The sequence below is a fragment of the Rosa chinensis genome, chromosome 5 (assembly GCF_002994745.2).
Source record: "Rosa chinensis cultivar Old Blush chromosome 5, RchiOBHm-V2, whole genome shotgun sequence".
In the NCBI taxonomy this organism is placed as follows: Eukaryota; Viridiplantae; Streptophyta; class Magnoliopsida; order Rosales; family Rosaceae; genus Rosa; species Rosa chinensis.
Genome location: NC_037092.1, coordinates 52,226,362 through 52,238,324, shown reverse-complemented (window position 1 = coordinate 52,238,324; position 11,963 = coordinate 52,226,362). Strand labels below are relative to the sequence as shown.

Here is an 11,963-nt window from a genome sequence, read left to right as displayed (position 1 = left end):
ACTGTTATTTTGGATACTGTGACTGAATGGGGTCATGCTCATACCTGTGACACTCGTGTCACAGAAAAAGTTGTTGTGACTGTTAAATGGACTAAGCCTCCTCCTGGATGGGTGAAATTGAATGTTGATGGTGCTAGAACTCAAAATGGAAGTATTGGAGCTGGGGGGGTTATTAGAGATTGTGATGGTAATTGGATATCTGGTTTCTCTGCTTGCTTAGGGAGTGGTTCTGCTCTTGAGGCAGAAGCTTGGGGTCTCCTGCTGGGTTTAAGGCTCACCTGCTCCCTTAAGTGTGTTTATGTTCTCATTGAATCTGATTCTGAAATTTTAGTTCAAATGCTAAATCAAGGGGTGGATGATCTTCATCCTTTGCATAGTGTGATAAGTAGGTGTAAGTTTCTGCAGAATAAGCTCTCTTCGTGTGAAGTCTCACATGTGTTTAGAGAGATCAATATGGTGGCTGATATTCTCTCCAAGTCCAGATTGGGGTCTGAGTTTGGAGTACAGTACTTTCAGCAACCTCCTCCACAAGTTGTGAATCTTGCTCTTGATGACTTGTGTGAAACTGTTAGAACTAGGAATGTAGTTGTTACTTCCTGATTGTTTTCTTTGTGTTTGTTCTTTGGGCCTTTTGGCCCCCATATATCCAAAAAAAAAAAACAAGCCAATTTGGTTTCATTATTAGGTGGGCTCTCAACTGAGTGTCATTCTTGCGGGTAGGTTCAAGGATAGTAGAATCGTTTTCAAGAGGAACTTTCAACTTGCCTTCTCTGATCAGTGGTAACTTTCTTTCCTTTTTTTTTTTTTTTTTCAAAACAAATTTGTAGTAGATTAGTGCAAACATAAATAGAAGTGACTTGTCTCCAACATTTATGATAATTCTGATTGATAGTTTTTTGTCCTTCATGCATATGTTTGGTTCATAATACAACTAGACTCTGTTTCCCTCATGGCTATTTTTTTCCTAGTTGAGTTGCTTTTCTTCTTGAAATGTCCCTAGTGTCTTGATTTCACCGAAGAGGCTGAGGTTCACCATAGCTCAAAGTCAAGATCTGTTAAATTCCTAAACCAATATGGAAGGATTAGAACAATGGACGAAACAAGCAGAGCAATTGTCATCTCGAGTGTTACAACAATGGAAGGAACAGGCAGAGCAATTGTCATTTCAAGCACATGAATACCTTCAGCAGGTTCCACTTGTTCAGCAAATCTATGCTGCTGTTGCCTTGTTGCTCTTAACCTCATTTCTAATCTTATCCGGTATGTATCCATGTAATTTTGTTATTTTATTGCTAAAATAAAGTCAACTTTGATTTTTATACTTCCTATCTTTGTGTTGTAGGTAGGTTGTTTAAACGCCAAAAAGCTAAATACCATACTGTTGACTGGGCTTAGTGGGAGTGGGAAGACTGTTCTTTTCTATCAAGTAAGCACTGATATTATTGGATGATATTCTTTTAAACATTATTGTATGGGTCCATGTTTAGTAGACTCACCAGATGAACTATTTCTCCAAATCACTAATGCCATGTTTAGTCCATGATATGTAATGCAAACAAAAGTTGTCTGGTTATTTTCTTTTTCTTTTTAAATGGGGTTATTTTCTTTAAGTAAATAGATTGCTCAAGATTTTGTACTAATTGGGTGTCATGTGGGCTCCAGTCTCATCTTATTTCGCTTTTTTTTTTTTTTTTTTTTTGTTATTTGAAATATTATGTTTGTCCTCTACTTATGATGCATCTTATATTTTTGTTCGTCAATTTGAAATTTTCTATGCTTTTTCTAGCTTGAAATAAACAATTTTTAAGTAACAACTTTTAACGACTTTTTATTAAGCATGCTTTTTTCCTCTGTTCTGGGTTTCTTAAACTATTAATTAGTAAGATTGATCCAATAAAGTTGACATGATTGGGTGGAATGTGTCAGCTTCGTGATGGCTCTTCTCATCAAGGTACTGTCACATCAATGGAACCAAGAAAAAACTTCGCTAACCAGCCCTAGTCAGCATGGGCTACCCATGATTCTCTAGTACCCTACCAAGACTTGACACGTAGAGCACCTTTTGTCTGGTACCCTCTTTTGTCTCTTCCTCACGTAGAGCACCTTTTGTCTGGCACCCTCTTTTGTCTCTTCCTTTACGCAATATGTTTTATGATCTACTGCAGAACTACCTTATTTACATTTATTTGGGAAACGTAGTAGGCCCATATTGAGTTTGTTTATTATAGCATGATTCAATTATAAATCTATCATCTATACTCAAAGGTAAACAGTTAAATTTTACTATTCATAATTCCGATCGTTGACAGATTTGAGTTAATTGCTATCTGTAATATTACTAGCAAAGAATTGAAAAAAGAAAAAGAAAAGTTGAGAAAGTTGAGAAATTTTAGAGAAAGTCTTAATAGAAAAAACTCCCGATTACTGGGATATCATCATTAGGATTCAAACAAGAATATATAAAGTTGAACAGAATATTGAAATTCTCTTATATACTCTTAAAGAGGAACAAAAAAATCTTGATTATATGAGCATTCGTTAGATTCACAAATCACTGATATCAGAGCTTGCAAAGAGCTCAAAAAGGGGAATCCTCAATGGGGACAATGTCTGAATTAATATTAGAGAAGTTGAATTCTCTACTTATTTCCTCTGATGAGAAACATCAGATCTTGCTGAAAGAAGTGTCTAGATGTCAAGATCATCTAGAAAAACTACCTGCTATAATCTACCAATTAGAAAAATTAGAAAACAAAATAGATTATATCAAGGAACTTCCAAAAACGGAAGAAGAAAAGCTAACAAGTGTTAGTAGAAAAATCAATGAACAGCAAAAAACGCTGGATTCTATGAAAATATACTAAATGACAAGAAAGTGTCTATAGTAAAACCAAAGAAAACTAATGGATTTAAACCATTAGAAAGACCAGATAAGAATCCTGTTCCTAACATGATTTTTCTGGAACCATCTACTAGTCATACTAGTATTCGGTACGAAAACCCGAAAGAAACAAGAGATGTCAAAATGATGAACATCTTCGGGAAAAAGAAAGGAGTACAACTCCTAAATGCAGAAGAGTTCGAATACAATGAAATCGAACATGAGGTGAAAAACTCCTCAATTCCTAAACTAGATTTAAACAAATCTACAAAAGGGGAAAGTTTGAACTGATGGACAGCCATCATTTCAAATTGATGGAATTCACAACCCCTTCCACAACAAGAGAAACAGATCTCTTGATGATCACTCCTGATGAAGTGGCCAGAGCAAGAACAAAAAATTATCAATTTATGCATATTGGAGCAATCCAAGTAGGCATAAAACTTCTTACCCGAGAATGTATAAACTGTTCAGTTCTATGTGTCTTACAAGATAATAGACTAACAGATTTTCAAGCTAGTCTGTTGGGAACGCTTGAAGCATCTTTATGCAATCAAGTAGCTTATTCCAATTGCTTCCCAAACTTCTCAACCAGCTTGAAAGATGCAGCTCACTGTCTCAGACTGAGAGTTAAGATAGATGGCATATCAATGAAAAAAGATATGCAAGAACTCGCAATAGTATACAGAATATACTACAAACTGATGAGTACCACAGTAGAGCCAAAGAAAGGATATCAAATATACCAGGTCTTACTACTGGATTCCTCACCAGTCAGAAGAACCATTCACAACAGATTCACAAGGTTACTTGGAATGAAGTAACTTTTCCTATTGAATGGAAATTGTCTGGTCCTAAAAAACCAGCAGAAAATGCCAAAGCGGCAATTTATGAAAGCAGAAAGACTGGAGATATCAGTCTAAAATTCGACGATCACAGAAAAAGTGACGTCTGTCCTGAAAATGTCAGGATCGACAAAAATCTTCTTAGAAGAAGCTACAGCACTAGAGAAGCTAGTGGTAGTGGTACCAAATTCTCTGTTGAAAGACCAACAGAGCCTATCACTAAAGAAGAATTAGAAGCAGATCTAAACAGACCAGTAAATATGATTAGAGCACAAAAGCTCTATGACCTCTATGATGAAGCATAATCTTGCGAAAATCCTGAACGATTAGAAAAACTAATCGAAGAAATGAAAATTTTCAAACCAGGAAAGGAAAGAAAACTCCTTCCCTATCAGGATATTGAAATGGAAGAAGGAGAAAGCTCCAAAACTTTCATCATAAGAGGAAAGGGAAAAATAAAACTCCCTATACAGAAAGCCCCTACGGGAAAGAATGGAGAAAGAAATTCTCAAAGATTTGTCCTAGAGGACAATATACTCAGAATACCAATTTCCACTCATGGTATCTCGCTAAATCTAGACAAACCTCTAGACAAGAGAAAAACTCTTGACCAATGGGTTGATAGCCTGATGATGGCCTCTGCTCTAACCCTTGGAAAATTTGAAGCACTAGATCTTCAGGTGTACTACGAGACTACTCTCACTAGAGTAGCAAAAAAGTATTACTTCTCTTTCAAAGAGACTGCCAGAGGAAAAGACTGGCTAGAAAAAATAAAAAATTCAAAATCTCCTTATGATTTTGCAGTACCTCTGTACGATCAGTTCTGTGGAGATCTCTCAAATTTAAGTGAGAAGGCTAAAGAAACGGTCAAATCAAATATCTATGCTCTCAAAATCTGTGACATGAGTATTTTGAAGAATACTTGAATGAATTTCAAGAATACTACTGTACAATCGGCGAACTAGAGAATACTGATTTAGTCAACCTATTGCACGAAAACTCCCTGAACCATGGAGAACAGCTGTGAGAGAAAGCATAGCTGAAAAACTAATTGAAAGATTTTCAGTTGGAGGAATTGCTGACAGAATCAGGCAATTACTAAAAGAGCAATGCAAAGCCAATCTTAGAGCAAAGATGGCTAAGAAACAACACAAAGAAATTGAAAATTTCTGTTATGGAATATTGGATATGCCCACCAACTGGGGATGTCATGAATCCAAGTTCCACAGAAAAAGAAAAGAAAAATATTACTCGAAAAAATTCAAAGGGAGTAATAAGAAAAGAGATTGGAAATTTAAGAAAAGTTCTAATTTCAAAAAACAACAGGAAGAAGATCCTAAAAAGAAATTCTTCAAAAAAAAAAAAATCACAGAGTCAACAATCAAAATACTCAACCAGACAAGAAAGCTTGCAGATGCTGGTTATGTAAAGCTGAAGGGCACTATGCCAATGAATGCCCAGAAAAGGGTAAAAGATCTACTAAAGCTCTATTTGAAGAATATGAGCCTATAGTAGAAACAGCAAATATGAAGGGCTACGAAATAGCCTATTCTGATGAAGAAGATGATGACAGGTCAGCTTACTCTGCCTGGTCTGAAGAAGAAAAATCATCTGATTCTGAAGTAGAGTACTTAGAATATAGACAGATGAATGTTCTACACGTCAAAAACTGGGAAGAAAGTAAGACAGAAGCAATAATGTCTTCTTATCAGGTAAACCCTGGTACATTCGTTTGTGACTACTGCCTATGTCATGAAAAGAATTGACTTCCTATGTTCTGTGAAAAGTCAAAAAAGACTTATCACAAGGAATGCTTCATAGTTGAAGCTAGAAGAAAGACCAAGAATGGCCTTGTCAGCCAATTGGTAGAACAAGAATATACAGAATATTTCTCTGAACAAAAAGAGAAAGAAATAGAAACTATGTTCCAAGAAGCTATGGAATCCTCGTCCTCAAAAATAAAGGAAGAAAAAATCGAGGAAGAAAAACTCGACACAACTATAGAACTGGTCAAAATACCAGAAAATATTCCAGAAGAATGTAAACCATTCATACCTCAAGAAGAAGCTCAAGAAAATGAGTTTCAACAATCGAAAGTCGTCTCTACTAGTAGATACAGCAACTACATAGAGATTGGACTCAAATTCCCAGATCACAAAAAATATCATCTACATGCATTTGTAGATAATGGATCAGGATTTACAGTTGCAAAGAGATTTTCAATTCCAAAAAATCTCTGGAAAGAAGATAAGAAAAGAACAGCTACTGATGTGACTTTTGATGGAAGCCATCTTACAATGAATAAAGTAGCCAAAAATGTTCACATCACCATTGGTGGAGGAACATTTATTATCCACAATGTTTGGCAATCTGAAGGCCAAGGATCAGATTTCTTGTTGGGAAATGATTTTATTCTCCAACAGAGATTCATCCAGGATGAAGAAGCGATAGGCTTCAGAAAAGGAGAACAGGTGTTCTGGGCAAACCGGCTTACTCAAGCCAAAAGTGTAGTAGGTCCAAACTTTACTACACAATATCAGAAATCACAATAGAATAGTGGTGATCTTACTCCCTACAAACCCAAATTTGAAACAATCCTCCAAATTAAACAACAAGAAGAACTACTTGTTGAAGAATCATCTGAATCATCTTCTGAAGATGAAGAAGAAGAAACAACAAGCACAGATGAAGAAACTAGTTTCATCCATGAGCATAACCTCAAGCACTTTTAGAATAAGCTTGAGTCTTAGAAAATTCCCACTCTTGAAAAAATCAAGAAACTACTCCAGCAGAATATCGATGTAGACCCTTAGAAGTTTTGGGAAAAAGACCCAGTGGTCTGTGAACTGAGATTACATGACGTGAATGCTATCTGTCATGTCAAACCCATTCCTCAGTACAAAGAGGAAGACCAGAAAGAATTCAGAAAAGATATTGAAGATCTCCTGAACAAGAGATTAATTCAACCATCTACTAGCCCTCATCATGCTCCAGCATTCTACGTGAGAAATCATGCAGAAAACCTCACAGGAAAAGCTAGAATGGTGATTGACTACAGAGATGTCAACAAGAAGACTGTCAAGGACGGTTATCAAATTGCTCAAGAGTACTGACCAACCAGCTCAGAGGAACTAAAGTCTTTTCAAAATTCAATGCAAAGTCGGGTTTCTGGCAAGTCAAAATGCATCCTGAGAGTGTTCCTGTTACTACATTCGGAACACCACAAGGCCATTATGAATGGTTAGTAATGTCTTTTGGTCTAAAACAAGCCCCCCCCCCCCCCCCCCCCCCCCAAAATCTTCCAAAGAAAGATGGACAACATCTTCAAGCATGTGGCTGAATTCTACGTCATCTATATTGATGACATCCTTGTCTTCTCCAAAAATAGTGAAGAACACATGAAACACCTCTATGAGGTTGTAAAGCTGATAGTTCAGCATGGAATTATCCTAGGAGAAAAGAAAATCATCTTTATCCTCGATGAAGTTGATTTCCTAGGAATAAATATCAAGAATGGAGTAATAAAACTCCAACCTCACGTCCTTGAGAAAATCTGGAAGTTCCCAGATAGAATTCCTGATGCTAAGAGTCTAGAGAGATTCTTAGGAGTCATAAACTATGGGAGAGATTTCATTCCCAAAATCTCAAGACTAACAGCAATGTTATCTCCTAAAACGAGTTCCAAGAGAAAATGGAACTTCACTGAAGATGATGAAAAAATAGTGAAGCAGATAAAATCTCTCTGCAAGAATCTTCCTCCTTTACAACAACCAGAGGAAAATGATGAAATTATCCTCCAAACAGATGCGAGTGGTAATTACTGGTCCGATGTTGTTCTAGCAAAAACGCCTGGAACTAACATTGAAAAGATCTGTAAATTTTGTAGTGGCAAGTTCAACCATGCAGAACTAAATTATCCCACAGGGGAAAAAGAAATCTTGGCTGTCAAGAAAACAATTTTAAACTCTCCAGCTTTTCTTGGAAAACCCTTTGTTGTACGCACCGATTGTGCCAGAGTAAAGAATTTTAAAAATTTTAAACTTGATAAAGCTGCTGATAGAGGAAGATTAGCCAACTGAAAATTATTTCTTAACCAATATGATTATAATGTTGAATTAATTGCAGGAAACAAGAACTATCTTCCAGACGCCTTAACCAGAGAAATGGCAATGTTCAGCCGAAAAAATGATGATGAAGGTCGCAACCCCAGAAGTAGAAGAACTTGGAAAGAACATGAAACTGCTGAGGATCCTAAAGAAAAAATCCTCAAAAGGTTTCTGTTAAATCCAAAAGGACTAGCCACAACTGATCAATCCCAGGGTAAAGGATTGGCTAGCCCGTCTCAAATGGTAGACGGTAAAGGCTCATCAAGACCGTTGATGGCTGTTGCTTTGCCAAAAAGCAAACCAACTCCAACTGGAGTTATAAATGTTTTTAATTATGAATTAAGAACCTTTGCTGATCCTGTGTTCAGAACTAGCAGAAGGCTAGCTTACTACCAGAAGGAAATCCTGGATAACCTCTTATTTGCCTTTCAAGAAAGAAACAGTGGTATCATGTTCCTAGCTCTGTTCGCATTAGCTGAAGAACTCCATGAAAATTCTAGACCACAGCATGAAGAAGTTCATATACAGCAGAGTGCTGTTAGAAGTGAAAAAATTCACTATCATGAAGATCCAGAAAGTGCTAGAGTTCCTATCATAGCACTAAAAAAATAAGATTGGTTTGAATTCCATAATCTGATTGGAAGCCATAATTCTAAAGACTGTATTCCTCCAACCCTCTTCATTGTTGCAGGACCTTATGTTGGAAGATATGGAGTTAATGTTCAGAGTGAACATCCTTAAGAACACAAGCTTTGGCTTGTTGAAAATGGTTTTGTCCATAATTTATGGACCAAAACAAATGATGAACTCAAAGACCTACCCCCTATCATTGTCAACACAGTCAAAAATGTCAGAAAAAATGATTGTACTCTAAGACTGAAGTTCAGATCTACTCCACCAGAATGGATTCATAAAACAAACGGTGAAGTTGAATATATCTCTCCTTATCATTATGTGAGAATTATTCAAAAAAGATATCTTCAGCCCGCCTGTGTTGGATACAATGGCCAGCCAAATTCAAGTATTCCATGGATGATCAAGAAGATCATCCAAGAAGATACAAGAAATACTTTTCTGGCAGCAGGAGAAAAAACAATAATCACTGCTTATGATCATCCTGAAGCAATCAACAGTGACCTTTTCATATCTCTCACAAGAAAAGAGATAGACTCGACACTGGCATGCTTACAGTGGGTTGAAAAGCTTGAAAATGACAACCACTACAAGATGTATGTAGATACAGATGTCGAGGAAAATGCAACTACTGCCAGAATGGCCAGGATGGATTGCAACTCCTTTGTCGTCGACCACAACTCAGAAACGGACGAGAACATGTGAAGCAGCAAGTGTAGAAAGCACCGAAAAGCAACTTTGGACTTTTCCCAAAAAGCTGCTTTTGCTTTTCAAAAAGAAAGCAGGTGAAAAATATTTCACCAAAAGGAATCTGCTTTTGCCAATCGACCTCCATCATCAGGAGCACTCACGAAAGCAGATAATCACGGAATTGTTCTGTACATTTTTATGTTTTGAATTCCAGTTTGAATTCCACTCCCTATATAAGGAGCCTTAAGCTTCATTTGTAAGATATTAGAAAAGAGAGGGAAGAATCATATTCTCTCAAGAGTAAGAAAGCCATAGTAGCAGTGTGCTTTTTTCTTCCTGTCTAGTGTGAAGAAGTGTGCTTATAGTCCAAGTAAGTTTTTATGACTTCTGTTATGAGTAGCTAAACAGCTTTTTAGCTGTTTACCCAAGAGTGAGGCTCTGGGTGCTCTGGGTTTTTAATCTGTATTCATGTTTACATAAATAAATTCTGTGTGAGCCCAGTACACTGTTTCAATATTTGTTTGTTTTTAGTTTCTGCAAATTATCTGTTTATCTTACCAAGCTAAAGATTATTATTCTAAGGCTTAGAACAACAGTGATTCCGCCCTGAAAGTAACCGTTTAGACAGGAAGTTGTTAGGTGAAAATGTGGCATGTTGAAGGCTAGATCTGTGCTTTAGATTTCTTTTTCTACAGGCTCGATGATAAAAAGATAAAGGTAAAAAGGGAATAAGAGACACGTGTAAAGTTCTTATAGGGACATCCCAAAACCTGGTCAGAAAGTGCTAACCACACCTGGTCAGCCAACTACTATCCCCAAATGAGGGAACTTTTGTGCTCCATTCTGAAAAATCAAAGGTAATATATTACAGCTTCCTACATTAATAATGTTATCCCTACCAGATCTATCTTATATATTCACTTGATTTCTGTTTAAGACATTACTATGTCCTCATAAAAAAGGTTGCTTTCTTTTATACCATTGTTTTTGTTATTGCACCTTATGGACTTATTCATGCTCAACCCTTCTTTTGGCTTTCCCTGACAGAACGGAAAGTTAAAGCCTGCACATCTTGTTGATGTTCCTGGGCATTCTCGCCTTAGACCCAAGTTAGACGAGTTTCTGCCTCAAGCAACTGGTATAGTATTTGTGGTGGATTTTGTGGGGTTTTTACCAAACTGTCGTGCTGCTTCAGAGTAAAATTTTCCTTCCATCTAAGCTACAATAGGATATTGAAATGTGAATATTTTAATTGCCTTATGCTTCTTCACCGATTTGACCACCCGGTTATTAAGGGTGCCAGCCTCATTAGTGTTGCCCAGTAGGTGATAAAAGATGACCTTTGCTACTTTAATTGCCACAGGTACCTGTATGACATTTTGACCAAGGCAACTGTAGTGAAGAAGAAAATTCATGTTCTTATTCTTAGCAATAAGACAGACAAAGTGACAGCAAATGGCAAGGAATTTATTCGAAAACAATTGGAGAAGAAACTGTAAAAATGAATCTATTCTGACCCGATGCAGTCTCTGTAGACTGCTCTTTGATTTGAATCCATTCTGCTTATGGTTTATATTTATTTCATTGTGCATTATCGCCTGATATATTTGCCTCTTAACATCTTACGTGTGACAAATTACAAGCATCAAGAAGTGCAATATCAACGGCTGATATTGCAGATGATTTTACTCTTGGGGTATTGGGAAAACCATTTTCATTCCCTCAATGTCAGAACAAAGTTAAAGTTGATGAAGCTGCTGGTATTACTGGTAACATAACTCAGGTGCAGTAGTTTATCGGGGACCATGTAAAGTCTTAGGCGTTTCCTCCTAGTTGTTGAATTTGTGGTGCTTCTTCTCTAAGAGTTGGGTTAAATATTGTCATTTGATGATTGAAAATCCTCGACAAAGATGCTCAAAATCATTAAACTTCCTTAGGAAAGTGGATGAAGGAATTTACATGAAATGGAGATAAAAGTTGAGATAGATACAAATCATGGTTGTGATGTAGCTGGCAACTAAAACATGATACTAAGAACTAACTGCTTGTGGAGGCTTTAAGTTAATTTGAAAGATCTTGGAACTGACTATAGCTATAGGATTGTTACTATTTGTGTCTGTGACATTCATGTTGTACTACTTCCTTTAATTTATTTATTTGTACTTGAATGTATTTACACTCTAGAAGGATGTTATGGGGTAATGAGGATGTCTTGAAGCCTAATATCTTGTACAGATTCTACGGTATTTATCCATTTATCGAAAATATTGACAATGAGCATGTGCTCCATTCCATATAATCAACTTTAAATATTTCATATCCATGTTAGAGAAATAAGGAAGCTTTCATTACCTTCAAAACTGGTAGATACCCTGAGCCCTCCACGAAGCTGTCATGTTTTGGGGAAGTATCAACCCAAAACCCTAGACACATTCTATTGACATTGGAGCGAATACTTCGTCTACATTAGTAGTGTTCCTAGGCAAACTCTTCATTTTTTCGTATAATTTTTTTCTTTTTTTTTAAACATCGGAGGGAAAACAACCTTTGAGTGTACCGTATAACTGCTATAAAAGTATAAATGAATAATGTTTGGACTATATAAAATTATTACTTTAGAGGATTTATTATATTATTGATAAATGAATAATTTATTCATGTTATCATTACTTTAGAGAGAAAGGATCAAGATCTAGATAACATTTGTGCTCTGCCAGATGTTTCTCTGAAAGAGGCATTTCACGCAATGGTAACTTTGAATAACTATTTGCTAGTTGCTACAAAATGAACATATATATATAGAGCTTC

At 36.4% G+C, this 11,963-nt stretch overlaps 1 pseudogene; it reads left to right on the top strand.

Moving 5' to 3' along the window:
• The first annotated feature begins 1,073 nt into the window (after positions 1–1,073).
• On the top strand, positions 1,074–10,974 carry LOC112203989 (annotated as a pseudogene).
• The last annotated feature ends 989 nt before the right edge of the window (positions 10,975–11,963 follow it).